This window comes from Aquarana catesbeiana, linkage group LG01 (assembly GCF_042186555.1).
Source record: "Aquarana catesbeiana isolate 2022-GZ linkage group LG01, ASM4218655v1, whole genome shotgun sequence".
Classification (NCBI taxonomy): domain Eukaryota; kingdom Metazoa; phylum Chordata; class Amphibia; order Anura; family Ranidae; genus Aquarana; species Aquarana catesbeiana.
In genome coordinates this window covers 794,898,081-794,921,065 of record NC_133324.1, presented here as the reverse complement: position 1 = coordinate 794,921,065, position 22,985 = coordinate 794,898,081, and positions in this window count along the sequence as shown.

Sequence of the window (22,985 nt, the reverse complement as noted above, 5' to 3'; positions counted from 1 at the left end):
AATTGGTCTGGTTATTAAGGGGGTTTAAGTGCCCAGTGGTCAAGTGGTTAAGGAGGATAAGCAGCTGTGTGATTGGGTGCCGGTGATGGTTTCTTCTATCATTTACCTTCTACTCACCATTGTTTGAACTGAGTTGAATACCGTTTCCTGGATTTACTTTCTCCGGACTGCTTTTATAAACGTTGCACCTTATCCATTCCATACATGTTATTTTTAACCACTTCAATACAGGGCACTTAGACACCTTCCTGCCCAGACCAATTTTCAGCTTTCAGTGCTGTCGCAGTTTGAATGACAATTGTGCGGTCATACAACACTGCACCCAAACTAAAATTTTATCATTTTGTTCCCACAAATAGAGCTTTCTTTTGGTGGTATTTGATCACCTCTGCGGTTTTTATTTTTTGCTAAACAAATAAAGACCGAAAATTTTGAAAAAATAAAAGTTTTGCTTTTGTTTCTGTTAAAAAAAATTGTAAATAAGTAAGTTTTCTCTTTCACTGATGGGCACTGATAAGGCGGCACTGACAGGCACTGATACGGCGGCACCGATGAGGTGGCACCAATGAGCGGGCACTGACGATGGGCACTGATATGCGGCACTGATGGGCACTGGTAGGCGGCACTGATGGGTGGCACTCATATGCAGCACTGATGGGCACTGATAGGCGGCACTGATGGGCACTGATGGGGGGCACTGGTTGGCACTGATAGGCGACACTGATGGGCAATGAAAGGCGGCACTGCTGGGCACTGATAGGGTGGCGCTGATAGGTGGCACTGATAGGCGGCACTGCTGGGCACTGATAGGCGGCACTGCTGGGCACTGATAGGCGGCACTGATGGGCAGCTGCCTGGGCACACAGTGGCATTTCCCTGGTGGTCTAGGGGCATACCTGGTGGTCCAGTGTGGATCGCTTCCCTGGTGGTCCTGGGCGGCTTCCCTGGTGGTCCTGGGTAGGATCCGAGGGGGGCTGTGCTGATAAACAATCAGCACAGACCCCCCCTGTCAGGAGAGCAGCCGATCGGCTCTCCTCTACTCGCGTCTGTCAGACGCGAGTGAGGAAAAGCCAATAACCGGCTCTTCCTATTGACAGCCGTGATCAGCCGTGATTGGACACGGCTGATCACGTGGTAAAGAGTCTCCGTCAGAGACTCTTTACCTAGATCGGTGCTGCGGGGTGTCAGACTGACACACCGCAACAACGATCGCCGCGATGCGCGCCCTCGGGGGCGCACAGCGGCTCAATATCCTGCGGACGTCATATGACGTCCAGTCAGGATTTTGAAACCACTTTGCCGCCGTCATTCTGCTATATGGCGGGCGGCAAGTGGTTAAAGGAAAAAAACAAGACTTTAGTATCACTTTAAGGAGCAGAAAGTATTTGGTACAACACAGACCCTCCCTGGATCAGGACGTTGTTTCAAACTGGATGAAAGAGCCAGAAGGAAACTGGTTAGAGGCGCTACCAAGAGGCCTACAGCAACTCTGAAGCAGTTGCAGGAATTTATGACAGAGTGGTCATTGTGTGCATGTGACAACAATATCACAAATTCTCCACAAATGTGGCTTGTATGGGAGGGTTGCAAAAAATAAAAAGTCACCTCTAAGAAATGTCACATGCAGTCACGACTGAGCTTTGCCAAAACGCACCTTGAAGATTCTGAGGCCACATGGAAAAAGGTGTTCTGGTTAGATGAGACTAGAATTGAATGATTTGGCCTGAACACCAAATGACATGTCGGGTGGAAATCCAATACAGCTCACCATCCAAATAAGGCCATTCCTACAGTAAGGCTGGGTTCACACTGAGGAATGGAGCGGCTCACAGCAGGGGGGTCCAGTGCGTCTCCATTCACCATTTCAGGTCCGACTTCAGCCCACATTTTTGGCTGAATTTAGTAGAGACGTATCCCAAAAGACTAAAGGCTGTAATTAAGCACTTCAGTTCCGGAAAGTTTTACCCCCTTCCTGACTAGGCCATTTTTTGTGCTACTGCACTGCGTTGCTTTAACTGCCAATTGCGTGGTCGTGCAATACTGTACCCAAATAAAATTGATGTCCTTTTTTTCCCAACAAATATAGCTTTCTTTTGATGGTATTTAATCACCTCTACAGTTTTTATTTTTTGCGCTATAAACAAAAAAATACAGACAATTTAAAAAAATATATATTTTTACTTTTTGCTATAAAACATATCCAATAAAATAAAAATCAAATGAAATTTCTTGATCAATTTAGGCCCATAAGGTAAAAAAAATCCCAATAAGCATATATTGATTGGGTTGTGCAAAAGTTATAGCATCTACAAACTATGGGATAGATTTATGGACTTTTGTTATTGTTTTTACTAGTAATGGCGGTGATCAGCAGTTTTTAGTGGGACTGCGACATTGCGGCAGACAAATCTGACACTAAGTGACACTTTTTGGGGACCAGTGACACCAATACAGTGATCAGTGTTAAAAAATGCACTGTCACTGTATAAATTACATTGGCAGGGAAGGGGTTAACATCAGGGACGATCAAAGGGTTAACTGTGTTCCCTGGGAGTGTTTTCCAACTGTGTGGGGGGTGGCTTAACTGAAGAAAGACAGAGATCCTGTTCCTGATTAGCAGAAGATCTCTGTCTTTCTTACTAGCAGAACAGCAATCTGCCTTGTTTACATAAGCAGACTGCCGTTCTGCCCCTCTACGAATGATTGCCGGGTTCCCGATGGATGTTGCGTCCGCCGGACCTGCTGATTGGCTCCCACTGTGTCCAATCACAGCGGGATCGGGTCTCTGACGACGTGCGCCCCAGACCCCAAAGAAGGAATCATGTACAGGTACGTGATTTTATGCTCAAGGGCTGCCCTGTCGTGGTCCTTAAGTGGATAAAGCAATAGGTGGTCCAACAAAATACTGACACAATGGGTGATTCTTTTCCCAACTCAATGATTCTGTTTTTGAATTTTATCTGAGATGTTGGTGTTATATATTTCACTTGGATGTTATAAGCTGCACTGAGTAAATACAACTGGGTATAAAAAAAAAAAAACGTGTCTGTATTCATTTCAGGCTGCAGAGCATCAAAAATGTAATTATTTTAGAGGGGGTTAATTCTTCTCTATAACCCACTGTATTTTTGCAGAAAAAATAGTGCATTTATTATTTATTCCTGATCAGTAGATCAGGGGTACAACATCAGGATTCTGCAGACAAGCCCTGCAGGTTTCCTTCACTAGATCCAGCAGTCCACAGGGTCTTCGCCCGTATACCAGTTCAAACGGCGAGAAGCCCGCGGAACCTCTCGGATGGCAAATAGCAAGGCAGGGAGCAACATGTCCCAGTCCTTCCCGTCCTTCTGGACCACTCTTTTTAACATTGACTTTAGGGTCTTATTAAACCTCTCAATGAGGCCATCTGTCTGCGGGTGATAGACGGATGTCAGCAACTGCTTGAACTGAAACAGGCTGCACAAGTCCGCCATCACCTTCGACATGAAAGGGGTGCGCTGGTCCATCAGTATCTCCTTGGGGAACCCAGTTCATGAGAACATTTGAAATAACTCCTGGGAAATGGCCTTAGAGGAAGTTTTCTATAAAGGGACGGCTTCAGGATACCTAGTTGCGTAATCCAGGACTAATAATATATATTGGTAAAGACAAAACAGAAAAAAGGCAGCGCAGCTCTAAGGTTAGTAGATTAGGTAAAACAAGGCTTTAATAATGTTAAAAAATGCACTCACAATTGAGTAATAAAAACAGGCATGGGTTATGTCATGAACAGGTGTGACCAGAACCGTGATCTGCGACAGAGGACACCAAGACGTATATAAGTGAAAATATAATAATTTATTAAAGTAAGTAAATAATATAGTACAACCATCTCCAATATGACACAGTGCAATAACCAACCTCAGACAGAGACCAAAAAATAACAACAGACAGATAAGTACAATAAATGGGAAATACCAAGATCATAAACAATAGCCGGGCCAGGGTCATACACAGCAGATCATCAGATGGACAGGGGATGTTCCAGAGACATAAACGTAAGCCAGACCAAGGTCATACACAGGGAGATCAGCAGATGGGGTAAGGAACACAGGACAGGGAGAGGATGGATGGATCAGACTGCAGGCAGGGTTGCAAGGTAACAGGTGGGACAGGATAGGAATCGGGACAGGGAGACAGGATCAGAAACACGGGTCACAGGTTCAGGGCACAGGAACAGGTTCAGAATCAGGATCAGATCACAAGCTAGCAGGTCAGGGCGCAAGGAAGAAATCAAGGCAAACATGTGAGTGCTTGCCGGGTATTTACAAGCCTGTGATTTGCCTCAAGTGACACCTGATTGTACCGTAGGAGGTACTGTCTGCTCCACACTGCCAGGATCCATCCGCTGGTCACGCCAGTACTGCGACCCAAAGATGACAACATCAGGAGGGAAAAGCTCTCCTGACAGTTCCAAACTGCCAGGAGACACCTGCTGGTGGACCTCAGTACTGCATGCCAAATGACAGATATTACCAGCGGATGGAACATTTCCTGACAGTACCCCCCCTCAAAGGAGCGGCCTCTGGACGCTCCAACTGGTTGTAATTGTCCATAGTTTATGGCATCAAGCAGAACAACAGATGGGGGTCCGTCAGGCTGGGCATCAGGCACATCAGGTTGGGCATCGGGCACATCAGGGCAGACAGCGGGCACATCAGGGCAGACAGCAGGCTCTGTGTCATCGAGCTGGGCAGCAGGCTCCGGGTCATCGAGCTGGGCAGCAGGCTCCGGGTCATCGAGCTGGGCAGCAGGCTTCGGGTCATCGAGCTGGGCAGCAGGCTTCGGGTCATCGAGCTGGGCAGCAGGCTTCGGGTCGTCGAGATGGGCAGCAGGCTCTGGAACATTAGGCCGAACAGCGAACACCGTAAGGGCAGGCTGGATCACAGGCACTGCCTCAGCAAGCTGGGTAACAGGCCCTGGCCCAGTGGGCTGGGTAAAGGGCCCCGGCTCAGCGAGCTAGACACCGGGCACTGGTCCGGCAAGCCGAATAACGGGTACTGGCTTAACAGGCCGAGTGACGAACTCCGGTTTAGCAGACTGGGTAACGGGCATCGGTTCAGCAGACTGGGTAACGGGCACTGGTTCAGCAGACTGGGTAACAGGCACCGGTTCAGCGGGCCGCAAAGAAGGATCCACCACCAGAAATGGAAGGGGTTACTCCTTACCAGAAAGCCATGACCCCCCACCACAGAGGATCACAGCGAGCAGGAATCTTTAAAAACCATAAATGGGAACTGCCAGCGGTGTCCACCGGAGGTCATCTCATTATCAGCCACTCCAACGAACCCAAGGCTCAGATACCATAAAATATAGAAAGAGCTCACATAGTGTAAAACCGATATCATTTATTAAAAATAGATAAGATACAAATGCACACTTACAGAGTGTAAATAGATAGAACAGCCTTAAGTCCGGCTCCGTGGCCACCGGAGCTCGGACAAACCCGTCCTGCTGGAATGCAACTCGCTTGGGGGTGACGTCAGCGCGTCGTCTGGCTCTGCCCTACGCGTTTCATGACATCATCACGTCTTCCAGGGGCACCACGTGCCCCTGGAAGACGTGATGATGTCACGAAACGCGTAGGGCGGAGCCAGACGACGCGCTGACGTCACCCCCAAGCGAGTTGCATTCCAGCAGGACGGGTTTGTCCGAGCTCCGGTGGCCACGGAGCCGGACTTAAGGCTGTTCTATCTATTTACACTCTGTAAGTGTGCATTTGTATTTTATCTATTTTTAATAAATGATATCGGTTTTACACTATGTGAGCTCTTTCTATATTTTATGGTATCTGAGCCTTGGGTTCGTTGGAGTGGCTGATAATGAGATGACCTCCGGTGGACACCGCTGGCAGTTCCCATTTATGGTTTTTAAAGATTCCTGCTCGCTGTGATCCTCTGTGGTGGGGGGTCATGGCTTTCTGGTAAGGAGTAACCCCTTCCATTTCTGGTGGTGGATCCTTCTTTGCTGTCACAGAACTTCACTATTATCACTTGGACTTTTGTTGTTTATCGTTGGTGATTTAGACTCTCTATGATATTTAAATTGGCATTTTATCTGATGGGACTTTTTTTCATTATCACCAAATGCTTTGCACATTGATTCATTTTTATTTATGATTACTATATGAATTTTCCTTCACTGTAAATTTTATGTTATACTAGTATTAGCGCAACCCCTTATTTTTCGTATGTTTTTCCACAATTGATGTTTTTTGTGGGGATTGCTGCTTTTCACATTATTTGATTTATATTTGGTTTTTAGCGCAGTTTTTCACTATTTTCTATACCGGTTCAGCGGGCACCAAAACTTCAGGCTGAGACACGGGCACCGAAACTTCAGGCTGAGACACGGGCACCGAAACTTCAGGCTGAGATACTAATTTCAAGACATCAGGCTGGAAGGCAGGCAATGAGACACCAGGCTGGAAAGCAAGCACCGAGACATCATGCTGGAAGGTGGGCACATTAGACCGGGAAGCGGGCACATCAGGCTGGAAGGCAGGCTCGTCGGACTGGACAGCGGGTACCGAGACATCAGACCAGGCAGCAGGTACTGGAACTTCAGACTGGGCAGCAGACACAGGCACTGGCACATCAGGCAGAACAGCAGGTGATGGCACAACAGGCTGAACAACGGGTGCATCGGACTGGATAGCAGGTACTGGAACTTCAAACTGGGCAGCGGGCACAGGCATTGGTACAACAGGCTGAGTAGCAGACACTGGCACATCAGGCTGGGCAGTGGACAGGGGCACATCAGGCTGAGCAGCGGACGGTGGCACATCAGGCTGGGCAGCAGACGGTGGCACATCAGGCTGGGCAGCAGACAGGAACACATCAGGCTGGGCAGCGGACAGGAACACACCAGGCTGGGCAGCAGACAGGAACACATCAGGCTGGGCAGCAGACAGGAACACATCAGGCTGGGCAACGGACAGGAACGCATCAGGCTGGGCAGCGGACAGGAACACATCAGGCTGGGCAGCGGACAAGAACACATCAGGCTGAGACACTGGCTGGATAGCAAGCGGAGATTTGGCAGAATCAGATGGGTTATCAGGTTCAGCTGGCATGCAAGCGGACTGGAGCAGGTTGGTTGGTGTGGAGGCAGGTTGGGTTACTGGCAGGATCGTGTGGGTTGGAAAGAACTTCCGTTTCTTCTTTGGTTTAACTGCTGGAGATCTGTAGGTGACTGCAGGACTGTAGGTAGGAGGTGAAGCATACTGAAGAGAAGGGCTGGGATATAGCAAGGAAGAGGTAACAGTGGCCAGAGGAAGTTCTTGTGGGGAAGTTGTAGGTAGCAGAGAAGAGGCAGGCGGGTTAAAGGCAGGATAAGTGCAGCGGGTAGAGACAGGGTATTGATATTTGGTGGGAAGCAGGGTATATTGGGCTGAAACGGAAATTGCCATGGGTGAAGGGGAAAAAGACTCCTGGGCAGGCAGGTGTCTAATAGCAGGTCCAGGTTGTGAAGAGCTGACCGAGGCTGGAAATAATAAGTCTGACCATGCCTGTAGTACAGGTTGAACAAACGTGGGTTCACATACTGCCTGTCTAACCAGGGACTGCACCAAATGTATACAATCCACTAGCTCCTGTTTAGGACAAGCTTAATAATGCTCCAGAAAGTATACAGCATCATCCTCCAACAGCCATACTAGAGACTCCGCCTGTTCGCTACTGAAGGGGGGAGAAAAATCGTCACTTCCTTTAGGATTGCTAGACAAGGCTAGCTCAGCACACACCTGTATCAGGGGCTGAACGTTTTTAAACAGTAATCTACCCTGATCAACCAGAGAATAGGCCAGACAGATACACTCCAGGAGCTGATCCCTGGCCCACTCTTTCAATACCAGACAACAGTAATTGTTATCCTCCAACACCAGTGAGGCAAGGAGAACAACTGTTTCTGATTGCATTTTAGTAGCAGTAACAGCACTACAATGGTTCCTCTGCGCAGTCACTTCTGGTCAGTGATGGCCTTGGTTTACTGTCATGAACAGGTGTGACCAGAACCGTGTGATCTGCGACAGAGGACACCAAAACGTATATAAGTGAAAATATAATAATTTATTAAAGTAAGTGAATAATATAGTACAACCACCTCCAATATGACACAGTGCAATAACCAACCTCAGACAGAGACCCACAAACAACAACAGACAGATAAGTACAATAAATGGGAAATACCAAGATCATAAACAATAGCCGGGTCAGGGTCATACACAGCAGATCATCAGATGGACAGGGGATGTTCCAGAGGCATAAATGTAAGCCAGGCCAAGGTCATGCACAGGGAAATCAGCAGATGGGGTAAGGAACACAGGACAGGGAGAGGATGGATGTATCAGACTGCAGGCAGGGATGCAAAGAAACAGGTGGGACAGGATAGGAATCGGGACAGGGAGACAGGATCAGAAACACAGGTCACAGGTTCAGGGCACAGGAACAGGTTCAGAATCAGGTTCAGCTCACAAGCTAGCAGGTCAGGGCATAAGGAAGAAACCTAGGCAAACATGTGAGTGCTTGCCGGGTATTTATAAGCCTGTGATTGGCTTCAAGTGACACCTGATTGTAGGAGGTACTGTCTGCTCCACACTGCCAGGATCCATCCGCTGGTGGATGCCAGTTCTGCGACCCAAAGATGACATAACATCAGGAGGGAAAAGCTCTCCTGACAGTTCCAAACTGCCAGGAGACACCTGCTGGTGGACCTCAGTACTGCATGCCAAATGACAGATATTACCAGCGGATGGAACATTTCCTGACAGGTTAGTTTTCCTGAGCATCGTGGAGTCTCATCTAGTTCCAGCTGGGCTGTGGTGGGGTCAGACCCTGGCTGCTTCCGGTGGCGTCCGTAGCTCCGAGGTGTGGGATTCCCTCAGCCAGCGCGTCAGCAGGTACGTAGGTGGATGACGTCAGATGTTGGAGAGCGGGGGGCGTGGCCGTCTACTACCCTTAGAGCGGCGCTGCCTTTTTTCTGTTTTGTCTTTCCCATATCACAGAGTCCCTTCTACTCTGAGAAGCTGGCTGCCGCTCGTCATATATACTAAGACTGTTTTTAACTGTTTGTTACCCCCTGGATATACCCTATTGCCTCCTCCCCTGTTCCACACTACTGCCCCATACCTGTTCAACAGCAGCACCTGTCAGTGCTCCATTCCCCCTCTGTTTTAATATATATTGATGTCCCCTGGCTGACTTTACTAAGGGCCCCACCAGATCCATAGCAATCCCTTCAAACGGCACCTTAATTATGGGCAGGGGTACCAGGGGGTTCCTGTAGTGGGACACTGGGGGGTTAACTGGCAAGTGGGGCAGGACGCACAGTACCTCTTTAATTCAGCCTTTACCCCTGGCCAGTAAAACCTGTCATGTTTTTTCAGCCCCCAGGTGTCCCCCCAGTGCATCGTTGTGGGCTAAATCAAGGAGCATCCGTCAATACGACTGGGGAACCAGCAGCTGCTCCACAGTTTCCCCCATGGCTTTCAGCTACTCTATAAAGCAAGTCCCCATTTAATACAAAGTGAGGAAACCTTTGTTCGACACCCGGCAACTTGTGGGACTCCACTATTAACTGATACCTGCTCCCGAGCATTGACCAAAGTGGGGTCCTGTAACTGCGCGGTGCCAAACACCCCTGGACACCCCAAAACTTGGGTGCACTAGCCTAGAGGAAGTTTCCCCCTCATCCTCCCCAATCAAGGTCTGCAACGGGGGAGATTCCTCTTCATCCTCCCCCAACATGACCTGTAGCGGAGAGATTTCCCCCCTCAGAGGTCAACTCGGCTTTGAGACCTGAAAAATTAGCATTATCAACTATATTCGTATTTTCTGCAGTGTCATTATCAGCGACAGGTACCTCGAAATTATGGGTGTATGTTGCGGATGGTTCTGGACCAGACCCCTCAAGGTTTGGCCCCAAAAGGCCCAGTGTCCCCAGATCTCCTGGCTGTCCTGGCAGCCCCATTTGTACTTGGTTCCATAGTTCAATAAACAACGGGCAGTCATGCCCCACTATGATGTCATGTATTAAACTTCTTACCACCCCAATCTCTTGTGTTACTGAGGTACAGACATAGGAAACAGTCACCGGAACTAGGGGGCACTCCCCGGTGCCCCATGGAAACACACTACCTGTAGAGTCTTACCTACTGGGCCGGTTCTCCCGATCACCCTGGCATATACCAGTGTCACCATGCTACCGGAGTCCAGTAGAGCCTTGGCAGGAAGGTGGTTCACCCATACTTCACACTCAAACCGTCCTGCAGCCAGATCAAGATGGGTGGCACAAGCTCTTTGGACATAGGAGCTTCTCTGACCATTCCCACAATCCATCAGCTCCTCCTGAAGTGGGCATTGTGCCTGGGTATGCCCCCAGGACTGACATCACCAACACTGTATGTCCCCCATCCTTGAGACAGGAACCAACCTCCGTGGTTCTGTGGAACATGATGCAGGTTTGCGAGTTCCAACGTCTGGCAGGGCTTCCCTCCTAAGTGCTGTGGCCGGTCTGGTTGCCCTTGGTGTGGGTCCCCGATGCTTGGCATCCCCGTGCAGGTCCTCCACCATGGTGTATCTTTCAACCAACCCTACCAGCTGGTCAGCAGTTGCAGGGTCTCCATGGCTTACCCAGCGCTGTAGGTCATCAGACAGGGACCGCAGGTATCGGTCCATCACCACCCGTTCCACCATTTGCGGGCCTGTTAACTTTTCTGGTTGCAGCCATTTTTTGACCAGCTGTACCAGTTCGTGAATTTGGGACATGGGTGGTTGGTCAGGTTTGTACCTTCAGCGGTGCACCCTCTGAGCCCAGACGGCTGTGGTCACTGCTAGGTGGGCCAGGATCTCTGTCTTCAGATGCTCATAGTCGCTGATGTGCTCAGTTGGAAGGTCAAAGTAGGCCTTTTGCGGCTCACCGGTAAGGAAAGGGGAGATAATGCCAGCCCATTGGTCACAGGGCCACCCCTCTCTCTCCGCTATCCACTCAAAGGTAATGAGAAGGTCTTCTACATTGTCGCTAGGTGTCAGTTTTTGCAAGAAATGGCTGGCCCTCACGGATACTTGGTTTCCAGCGGCGACGACCGCTTGCTCTCGGCTCTGAGCCAGGTGCTGCACTGCCTCCTGTAAGGCAGCCACCTATACCTGAGTGGACTCCTGCTGGGCAGTAAACTGGGCGGCTAGCAACCATGTGCTTTCCTGCTGTGCAGCTACAGCCTGTGCCAGGGCCTGCTGCTGCTGAGCCATCGCTTTCTCATGTCGATTGTTGAGGCTTGCTTCTGCTGAGGCTTGCTTCTGGGTCACGGTGGCTTGCGCCAGTAGCTTGATGACCTCCTCCATGCCTTTTCCTGCTGTTTGCAGTGTCTGAGCTGATTTCACCCAAGACATGCCATAGGTACACTGTCTCTTTAAATGCCAGTTTTCAATTTTAAATGGCTTTTGTGGCTGCAAATGCACTTCTGCCCACATCCAAGACACCAGTTGTAAGGTTTGGGGGGATTGTAGCTCCACAGGACAGAGTGCAAAGCCGTTAAACTTTAAACAAAAAGGCTTTTATTTTCAGCAAGCAAATTTAAAATAAGGCTTCCAGCAGCACACAAGCACAAAATACAAATAAATAAAGTCCGCTTATTTTCAGCACAAAAAGGCACATACAGTTCATGGATGGGTCTTTTTCCCAAGGGTTTAACAGTCCTTGTTGGATCTTTTTAGTAGCCTCCAGCAGACTCACAACTCTTTAAGACAGGTATATTCACCCACTCCTCCTCACCACACACCTAGCACTACTTCCTGTCTTTTAAGAGCTGCTTCCTGGAGGCTCTTAACCCTGTGTGTGCTGGAACCCAGGGGTGGAGGCTTTTTCCCACCCGAATATCATTTCAGAGCCTCTGAAATTCTGGGTCCCAAATATCTCTCTATTAACACAGAGAGAACTGCGAGTCAGTCCTCTCCTGACTAAGGCTATTCCCAGGAATTCCTCACCCATCCTGGGTGACCCCCTGAATACTACCACACTTCCCTTAAAGGGACCATAACCCAAATATCGGTGCTATATAGCACCCATCCAGGACCCAACCTTGGCGTCCTGTACAGCAGTGGTCATCAACCCTGTCCTCAGGGCCCACTAACAGGCCAGGTTTGCAAGATAACTGAAATACATCACAGGTGATATCATTTGCTGCTCAATGATTGCAGTATTCTAGTCTGCACCAAGGTAATACCTAAAACCTGGCCTATTAGTGGGCCCTGAGGACAGGGTTGATGACCACTGCTGTACAGTACCCTACAATTACAAAGAAATGAAGGAGGGGTGGCATTATCACACCCTTGGAGCTACTTTTTGGCAGCACAACTACAGTATATTGGGGGGGGGGTGTAATACGTTAGAAGGGTGATATGTTGTTGTTACAAAATACCCCCCATAGATCAGTGGTGGAAACCATGGAGGCAGGTTCTTTTCCCTCTAGATTTCCCATGTTAAATTTGATGGCAAGAGTGTGGGATACAGTGAAGACACTATTGAGGTATAGAGGATTCACAGAGTATGCCCCCCCCTTGGGATAACAGAAATTTGGGAGAAGTTCAGAAGATAGTGATAATTAGGGAGTGGAAGAGATGCAGAATAAATGGCTTCAGTTATACAAAGACAGCATCTTGAAGTTCTTCCAGGAACTGAGGGAACAGTACGCTATTCCGAATAGGTCCTTTTTTAGGTACCTACAGATTAGGCATGCCCTAGGAAAGTGGTTCTCAATCTTCTAGTGTCGTGACCCCTTGATAAAATTTCCCAAGTTGTGGGGACCCCTAACAGTAAAATTATTTTCGTAGCGTGGGTTGTCACCATCCAGGGCAAGACAAGTAATTTGCACCCCTAACCCACGGACATTTAGCGCTCCCCGAGTCCCTTCCACTTGTATAGTATTGAAACCCCTTATGGTACATTTTAGGATGTTCTACTCTCTCTTTGTTCTCCTTTCTTTCCCTTTTATCTCTCTCTATCCTAATTTCTTGTTTTTTGTTTTTTTTCCCATTCCTCTCTCTAGACATCTTTCTTGTTTTTTTTCTCTTATACTTTCTCTCCCTTTTTCTTTGTTCCTCCCCTCTTTTCCTCTCCCTTCCATGTATTCTCTATTTGTATTCCTTCTCTTACTTCTTGGTGGGGGGATGGGGGGAATGGAATGAGTGGAAGTACTGGCGGGAGGTTGGGATGAGTGGCAGTGCTAGAGGGAAGTTGGGATGAGTGGCAGTGCTAGTGGGAAGTTGGGATGAGTGGCAGTGCTAGTGGGAAGTTGGGATGAGTGGCAGTGCTAGCGGGAAGTTGGGATGAGTGGCAGTGTTGACGGGGAGTTGGGATGAGTGGCAGTGCTGGCGGGGAGTTGGGATGAGTGGCAGTGTTGGGGAGAGTTCTTATCAGCCAAGTTAGGTGCTCTTGATCAAGGTCATCTACTGATCTGAGAACTGTAGTGGACACTTTTAATGGCAACTTTAATCACAGGTAGTGTTACTCACTGTGTCTCTGGCTTCACTGTGTCTCCAGCTTTGTGGCGTCTCATAGCAGTGACACCTATGCCAAAATCAGGAGATGGGGTCTCCTCCAGCCCCTCCCACTTCACATTCCTCACCTCTAGTCTCTGTCTCCCAGCCATGCCATGAACTGAATGGGTGGCTGCAAAAAGGCTGAGTGGGCATCCGCGGGCTCCAGGAACAGCCCAGCTGGGCAGCCAAAGGCTCCAGGAACAGCCCAGCTGGGTGGCCACAGGCTCCAGGAACAGCCCAGTTGGGCGGCCACAGGCTCCAGGGAGAGCCCAGCTGGGCGGCCACAGGCTCCAGGAACAGCCCAGCTGGGTGGCCCCAAAAAGGCTGCGAGAGCGGTGTGGGCTTCAGGAACAGCCCAGGATTCGGTGACCCCTGGCAAATCATCATTCGACCCCCAGGTTGAGAACCACTGCCCTAGGAGAACAATTCAGAGAGAGGACACTAGAATGCTCAAGTAATTAATGCAGAAACTTCCAAAGGTCTGATCTCTAGTTTAGACAATATATATATATATATATATATATAAATAAGGGGAGTATGGAAGGGACTGAAGGAAGTGTAGAAGGAAGTGGGAGCAAGATGTAGGGAATATAACTGAAGAGCAGTGGAGTAGGACATTGGAACTAGGCCCGGTGATTTCACTTTTTCCCCTCACAAAGGATGTCACATTTATTTCTGCTATATAGAGCATACTATACCCCTCAAAAGCTTTTCCTGTTTGGTCGGAGATCAGATGCCAGCTGCCCCAGATGTGGGGTAATAGAAGGGGATGGTAGTGATATGTTTTGGAGGTGCCCAAAGCTATACCCGTATTTGAAGGAGGTATCTGGAACTATAAGCTCTGAACCTAGACGTAAGGTTATGTGTGCTGGGTTATGTAGAGGGGGAGGGAGATCCTGGATGTACTCAGGTTGCAGCGCTTAGATGCCTATTTCAGGCAAGGAAATTGATAGCACAAAGATGGCAATCTGTGCTACCCCCACCCTGTAGAGAGTGGGAGCCAAATATTAATATGACAATATGGAAGGAAAAAACAGTATATGTCAGACAAGGAAGTATGAAGAAATATGAAAAGATTTGGAAACCCTGGTGGGACGTAAAAGGATACCCCCCTTAGAACAACGTGAAAGGGGAAAATGTGAAACAAACCATCAGTGTAAAGGTGAAAGGACAAGGGAAGGGGAGGGGCTGAAATGGCTAGCAGTACCAACACCCAAAGGGTAACCATTAAGGAATAAGTGGATAAGATGTGATGTATTAAAATAGGAAGAAAGAATGATCAAGAGTGAATATGAGAGATGTTGGGGAAGATTGGAGAATGAGTGAGGTAAGAATGTATAAGAGGATTAAGATAATGAAGAGATAGTTGGAGTGAGGAAAGTAAGAAGGTGGCTAATGAGAAGGAGAGTAGAAGGAGAACGAGAATATGATATAATTACATAGTAGTAACCGGAGAAGTTTAATAAGAATACGTCTTCTGTTTCCTTCCTCACACATGTATATTTATAATAGAAAGGGGAGGGGGAGGGTGATGTGGGTAACTGTTGTTTGTATGCTAATGATAAATGAAAAATGTCTGAATAAAGATTATAAAGTTTTAAAATTTAAACATTTCCTCATCTTTATTACATTTTATTAATAAGCCTCCCCCCCTCTCCCGCATCATGCCTGGGAGGCCAACAAGAAGAGGCAGATGTTCTCATGGCACTGTGAGGGGGTCAGCAGTGTCTGTGTCCACAGGCAAAGGTGGACATGGTCTGTCCTTGTGGTAGGACATCATATCCTCTGTTCCTCTCAGCCACAGCGTGCAGAGGAGGTGATGGACTGGCTTAATAAACCATCCCCATCCTCCTCATCCTCCATCACCCAAGCAGAGACTAGTGCACAGTCTACTGCAGCTGCCTGAGTGGCTTATTCTGCCTCCTTGTCCACAGCTACTCCTGCCATAGCCCCAGCATCAGGTATGGAGGAGTGAGCTGAGTTATTTGAACACAGCGTCAGCCACTTGCTCCTTGATGATGCACAGCCATTACTTGATTCAGATCCTGGTTCTGAGGTTGAGGAAGGTAGGAACATGAGCCTACAGAGAGGGGAGAACACTGATAAACAACAAATTGGCAGTCATGTTCCCCCAGTCGCAGCGTATTGCCAAGTTGGCTCCAGTGATGATGAGGAGGGAGGGGATGATGATGATGATGACACTGACACGACTTGGGTGTGGGATTGAGCAGAGGAGGAAAGTGAGGGTGAGACACAACCCCAACACGGCAGCCATCATGGAAGAGTGGAGACCAGCCACCCTATTCCACCAGATTGTGGAGCTGTTATCTCCCGGCCCACTTCCCACAGCTCAGCTGTCTGGGCCTTTTTTAGCACATGTGTAGCCAATCACAAAATCTCAATTTGCAAACTGTAAAAGAAGCTGGTAGGGGACTGTTAGGTGCAGTTCACAACTGAATTGCTTCTAGTTTATATTGCTTTGCCAAATTTAGCTATCAAAGAAGTAAGACACAGAATCAAAAGTTTCTGTATATCAGATCCGAGCCTTAAAGGTCCCGTACTGTCAACTGCCTTGTCGGCTCTTTATTGGGGCTTTTTATAAGGCTTGGTTACACAAGCATCAGTTTGAGCAAATTTCCATATAAGGTAACAAGCAGTATATTTCAACATACATGACGCTGGTCTTACACATCTGGAAAGACTTAAGCTAGTATTGCAACATATACTGACACGCACACATTTATGCAGAGAAATGAAAAACTATTTTAAGTAGAACTCTAACCTATTATTTCCAACCTTATCAATTTCCCCCTTTGACATCATCCCCTCCACGATTCTGGGTCCTTGCAAACAAGTGAACAGCCGATACTTCAAAGAGTACTATCCCTGACCGCGGGTTGTCAGAGGAGGATAAGTCTTCTCTATTTACCCTCATCCCTCAAATCCATACCTGCATCTTATAAGCAAAGAGAATAGAAAAGGGGTGATGTCAAGTTACCCTTTTTGTCATTAGAGTTCCTAATACCTTTCTCTTTCCATTCTGTCTGTTCGTGCCTTAATCTTCCTATATAAGCAACAGTTTATCACGGTAAGCAGTACAAAAACTAAAATTAGAATAAGTATCGGATTGAGCATCCAATTAAAAATTGCCGTAGCAGTGGGTGATCATCCAGCAAATACATCATACCAATGTTGTGTTGTTTCATATCTTATTTGTGAGGATAAATGTATTAATTTCCCTTTATCTATAACCGCAGATATTAGATTATTTTGAAGGGTATGTTCTTGTGTCTCTACGTGTTTTCTAAGTATTTCAGACTCTCTTAAGATTTGCCGTAAGGGCTCTAATGATATTATAAAAGGAGTAGTATCAGTAAGATTATCTACCGTCCATTCTAGATTAAATATTCTATGTGCATCTGGTTCAAAAAGGAAAGTGTCATTTTGCCATTTAAGCATTTTAACATTCTTTACGCATCCTGAAAAAGGGGCCGTTTTTATTTAAACTTTCCATAGTTTCCTGATCATTTGTGACTAAACAAATATGTTGTGGTCCTATCTCCATAAATCTGTTTCCTACACCTACTGGTAATCTCTGAAACTTACATATGTTAGATTGACGTTTCAATAAGCAAAGTTCATAGACTGGAGAACTTCTTCCACAGACTATTCCCTTATTAGTTTTAACACATATAAATTTAGATCATGAGTCATGTTTTGTGTATCTACATAGTGTCCATAAATCTCAGAATACCAAAATTCAGGTAGATCCTTTCCTATCAGGAGTGGCATCACTATTAACTTACACATTACCTGGACCTCCTCCACTTTGTATACATCAAACCTTCCAGCACACCATCTTTCCTCACATTCAACTTCTTTTCCTGGTACTTCAAACCATGTACTTTCTAAATTTAAACCCTTGAAATAGTTCATCCAAGTGCGATAATTCCCTAATCGTAGCTCATCTCGAGCTCTATTAATTTGAATGTGATAAGATAGTGTAGAAAAAGCACATTGAGTAATGTTTATGAACTCCTGATTTGCTTTCCACAACTCCAGACTGGCTAGTGCTGTGTGATTAACCATAATATTGAGATATTTAGTTAATTGTACCTAGCTAATTTGTGTTTCGAATGTTGTAGGTAACCATTTACTTGTAATTATTAAACTATCAGCTATGTGATTTCCTGCACGGTTCCACTTATTTTGTATCATTTCCATCTGTATCCCATTCATTATTCCCATTCCAGTTCCTGCAGCTCCCAGAACTGTATCATACCATTCTCGGCGATACCTACATTCTGGTAGCTGGGGAAAAGTTACATTAAATTTGATTTTTGTTTTCTGTTATGATACCGAAACATTTATGCAAGATCTAGGAATAGGAGTTAATACAGAGGATTCGAAGATGGTGGGTAGAGCGTCTTCTATCTTTATATTGAAACCATAATGTTGCCATTGTATATATATCCTCCTGTTGTGTTTTCCCATTCCCTTACTGGTACAAAATACCATTCGTAGTAATGATATTGTGTTATACTCTTATCCTGATTTACCCATCTAAGATCAGTACTATTTTCATGAACTGTTACATTGATATCCGGAGTCCATGTATAAACAAACATTTGAAAACATTCAAGCACTATTATCATAGTTAGAAGGATCTTCATTCTGTTTCTCTCGGTTCAAGACTCTTTTTGCAGTGTGATGCGTGGATCCAGGCTGCTTTTCCTTCCAATTTCACTGAAGTGGCTGTGGTCAAAAGCACTTGATAAGGACCTTCAAATCTAGGTTCCAATGTCTTTCTGGTGTGTTTCTTAACATATACATAATCTCCTGGTAGCAGTGTATGTGTACCTGCTATTGAGTTAGGGTCTGGAAGAGAAGAATACACACTTTTGTGGATCTTAGTTAGACGTTGTTGTAATTGTATCACATATGCAGTCAAACTATCACATTGCAATTGCATACTCTGTGGAAAGTATAGACCTAATCTAGGTGCATTCCCAAAAAGTATTTCATATGGGGACAATCCTGTTTTCCCTGTTGGAGTGTATCTTATAGAGAACAAAACCAAAGGCAGGCATTCTGGACATGGCTTGTTTAACTCTTGCATGGCTTTCTGTATTTTCAACTTTATTGTCCCATTTACTCTTTCCACTGATCCTGAACTCTGTGGATGATAAGGGGTGTGGAAACTTTGTTGAACCCCTAACATGGTCATCACATTCTGTATGATTTCTCCTGTAAAGTGTATCCCCCTATCTGATTCTATTGTTTCAGGAAGACCAAACCTAGGTATTAACTCAGTGATCAGTTTCTTGGCTGTGGCTTTTGCTGTAGCTTATTTTACTGGATAGCTTTCGGGCCAACCTGAGAATAAATCGATACACACGAGGACAAATTCAAAGGGGCCGCTCTTAGGCATTTGTATGTAGTCAATTTGCAGTCTCTGAAAGGGGTATTGGGCCCGAACCTGGTGTTTTCGTGGGGTTTTTACTCTCTGTCCTGGGTTATTCAGGAGACAGATTTGGCAGGCTGCACAGTAGTTTCTGGCAGTACTACTGAATCCAGGGGCGAGCCATCCTTGGTTCACAATCCTATACATGGAATTGGAACTGACATGTGTGGGTAGGTGAACTGCCGCTGCCATTGCTGGGTACAGAGAGGCAGGTAGGCATACTTTGCCTCCTTCCCTCCATACATTGTCAAGGTGTGGTGCTGCTCCCATCCTGACCCACTTATCTTTCTCGCTCTCCCCTGCTTGCTCCTGTAATTTACTCAGCTGCTGCCATGTTGGTTCTGGGATACTTACCTCTACCGCTGCTAAAGTCTCAGGGCTTCCTTCCCCTAGAGCTGCCTGTTTTGCAGTCAAATCTGCAAATGCATTTCCTTTTGCCTCAATTGTTTTTGCGCTCGTGTGTGCCGCTATCTTCATAATGGACACTCGTTTAACCTTTTGAAGATTGTTCAGGACTCTCTTAATCCCTTCTCCATGTTTTACAGGTGTACCTGCTGCTGTCAGATAACCTCTAGCCCTCCATATGTGGCCATAATCGTGCGCTACACCATAAACGTAGGCAGAGTCAGTATAAATATTCCCTTCTCGTCCTTTTAAATATTCTAGGGCTTGTTCTAAAGCTTTTAATTCTGCTTCTTGTGCTGACATGTGGGCTGGTAAGGGCTGTGTTTCAATTACCTGTGTATCAGTCACTACAGCATACCCTGTGTGATATTTACCCTTGTCATCAGCAAACCTACTGCCATCTATGTACAAAGTGTGCTCAGCGTTTAAGATTGGTGTATCTGTAACATGTACCTTTTAAGAAAAATGTACTCTGTCTTAATTAACACCAGATGTTCCTTCTAACTAGAATGACTCTATTGTAGGGATGTTTAACCCTTTCAACTCTGAAAATACACTATATATGAATGTAAAAAATGATGTGTAAAAAATATCTCATCTTGATATAATAAACATGTCCTGTCACATAAAAATGATATATATAAACTGCAATATATCTGATGGATAAATTATTTCATCAGTAGTCAAAAAAAAAATCAAAAGTCCATTGTTTTTAGAATGTCCTCTCTTATCAGAGGTTCTCGAGAATTTTTTTTTCTTCTTCCTCTTCTTCTTCCTTATTAGCACTATTATTCCCCCTTGCCAAATCTGGTGACTGAAGAGGCAAAAAGGTGGCCAAATTTAAGGTTGTACAGCGCTGAAAAGTGACATTTGGAGGTAAAAGTAAAGTACACTGTAACCTTAATTGCCTAGCCATTGAAATGTGTTTGGGCTAAACTTGAGACAAGATTGCATGTATGTCATGTGTGGTGTGCACTACAACTGGATTGTCTAGAACAATCTCTGATGACTTATCTAGGATTATCGACACCGCTGCTACCGCCCGTACACAGGACGGTGAACCTCTGGACACTGGATCTAATGCTGCTGAAAAGTAAGCAACGGGTCTTTGTTTTACATGTGCCTGTGTCAAAACACCTGTGGCGTGTCCAGTGATCTCAGCAATGTACAAATGAAATGTCTTGGTGTAATCTGGAATATCGATAGCCGGGGCAGAAATCAACAACCTTTTCAAAGTGACAAACGACTCATAAGCTACTTCTGTAAGCATATACGGTACAATTTTCAAACAATCGTATAATGGCTGCATCAAAGCGCTAGCATGTGGTATCCATTGTCTACAATATGACACAATACCTAAAAACATATGCAATTGTTTGAAATTCCGTGGGGGTAACATTCCCTTTATCACTTGAACCCTTTCCTCAGAGAGATGTCTTGTACCCTGTGATATACAATGTCCCAAAAAGATAACTTTTTCCTGACACACTTGCAACTTTTTCTTATTAACCTTGCAACCTTTTTCTGCCAAAAATCGCAACAAATTAAGGGTGGTATGCAGGCTTTCAGTCTTTCACTTATCTGTGGATTTAATCCTTCCATAAACTGTCTATTGAAGGCTCAGATCGTGACTGGCAGAGCCAAATCCAATCCCTCATCTGCCATCATACTTTCCATAGATAAGTAAAAGTCCGATACAGTCTGTCCTGGCATTTGTTTCATGAGTGATATTGACCCCATCTCCTGTTGTTTTGCCTGACAGAAAGCTTCTAATCTAGCAATAAAAGGAGCCCTTGAGTCTATGTGTCTGACGTCCTGTCTCTAAATTGCCATCCCCCTCAGCTCAGTCTGCAGGTCGGTCATAAACTGGTTAAACAGGGTCAGAGTCATTTTATGTCTGCATAAATCCTCCCCATCCTGCCAGGTTGCTTCATGTGTATTCATTAACTCTGTCACAAATCTACAGAAAGCAGCTGGCTTTGCTATACAAACCCATCCTCTACCCTCAAGTACAGGATATATCTTGTGTAGTTTACGTTCTATGTCAGTATATGGGGGTGGGATGGTTGAGCTAAGATTATTTAAAATTTCAACATTTTTTGTTCTTCTGTCTTTCATATCCCAACCATCACAATCTGAATTATATTTCCACCCCTCTTCTTTCGCTCTATTTGAGACCTTAATTAAGCATTGAACCTGACGCATCCATTGCTTCTCTAACACCTCTCCTTGTCTGTCCCTTTTTATTTCACTCCATACATCCGGGTCTAAACCCGCTGCTCCTTTCACCTTAAATTTACGAAGGACATCCTTTAAGTCCTATGCTTCATCTTTCCCATAGATGTTTTTAATTATCTGTGGCACCGTATAATGCGCCACAATTCCCTGACGGGGTTTCGTGTTCTGCTGGCCCATTCTGACAGTCCATGCCTAGGTAGCGTGTGGGACACTTAGTGTACAGTACAAAGCACTAAAAAAGCTACACTAATTCCTCGTTGCCTTCCTCCTAGGGTGCCAGAATACTAAAAACCTCTCCGGATGAGATTTCTGAAATCGAATTACTTTATATGCTAGCCAACTAACAAATATTATGACCAGACTGACAGCTACAACATATACAAGCATTCCTTTAAGTGACCAGGTATCCGACTAGATCTCCGGGCTTATGGAGACCTTATTCCCCCCCCCCGTATCTGGGATCCCTCTCATACACTCTTATCCCTGCTTTATGGAGCAGACAGGGCTTATACTTTCAACCCGTCTATGGTTTATGAATTAAATTGAATATCAAACTTAAGCGTCAGACCCCCCGGAAGGCGCATTCCGTTGCTCATTGGGATGATATTCTTTCAATTCATACCAACCTTGGCAAGGCTCATTCACTTTCTCAACAAGACAGACAAGACAACAAACAACAAATAATTCCAGCAATATAAACCAAAATATGCAGTAATTCTAGACTCACCACTACAGAGGCTGGTGTTTTAAAACCAGGAGAACCGTAACTGACAGAACGGATAGGCACAAATCAGGGGAGCACAGAATATAAGAAAAATAAAGCTTTTTCTTACCTGCGCAGGTTTTCAATCTGTGGTTCCCGGAATGCCTGTCCTTTTGTTCCGTCAGTCCAATTCATCCACCTCTTGTAGTGTCATCGGTGTGTCTCTGTTCGGGCGCCAGAAATGTTAGGTGCAGTTCACAACTGAATTGCATCTAGTTTATATTGCTTTGCCAAATTTAGCTATCAAAGAAGTAAGACACAGAATCAAAAGTTTCTGTATATCAGATCCGAGCCTTAAAGGTCCCGTACTGTGAACTGCCTTGTCGGCTCTTTATTGGGGCTTTTTATAAGGCTTGGTTACACAAGCATCAGTTTGAGCAAATTTCCATATAAGGTAACAAGCAGTATATTTCAACATACATGACGCTGGTCTTACACATCTGGAAAGACTTAAACTAGTATTGCAACATATACTGACACGCACACATTTATGCAGAGAAATGAAAAACTATTTTAAGTAACCTATTATTTCCAACCTTAT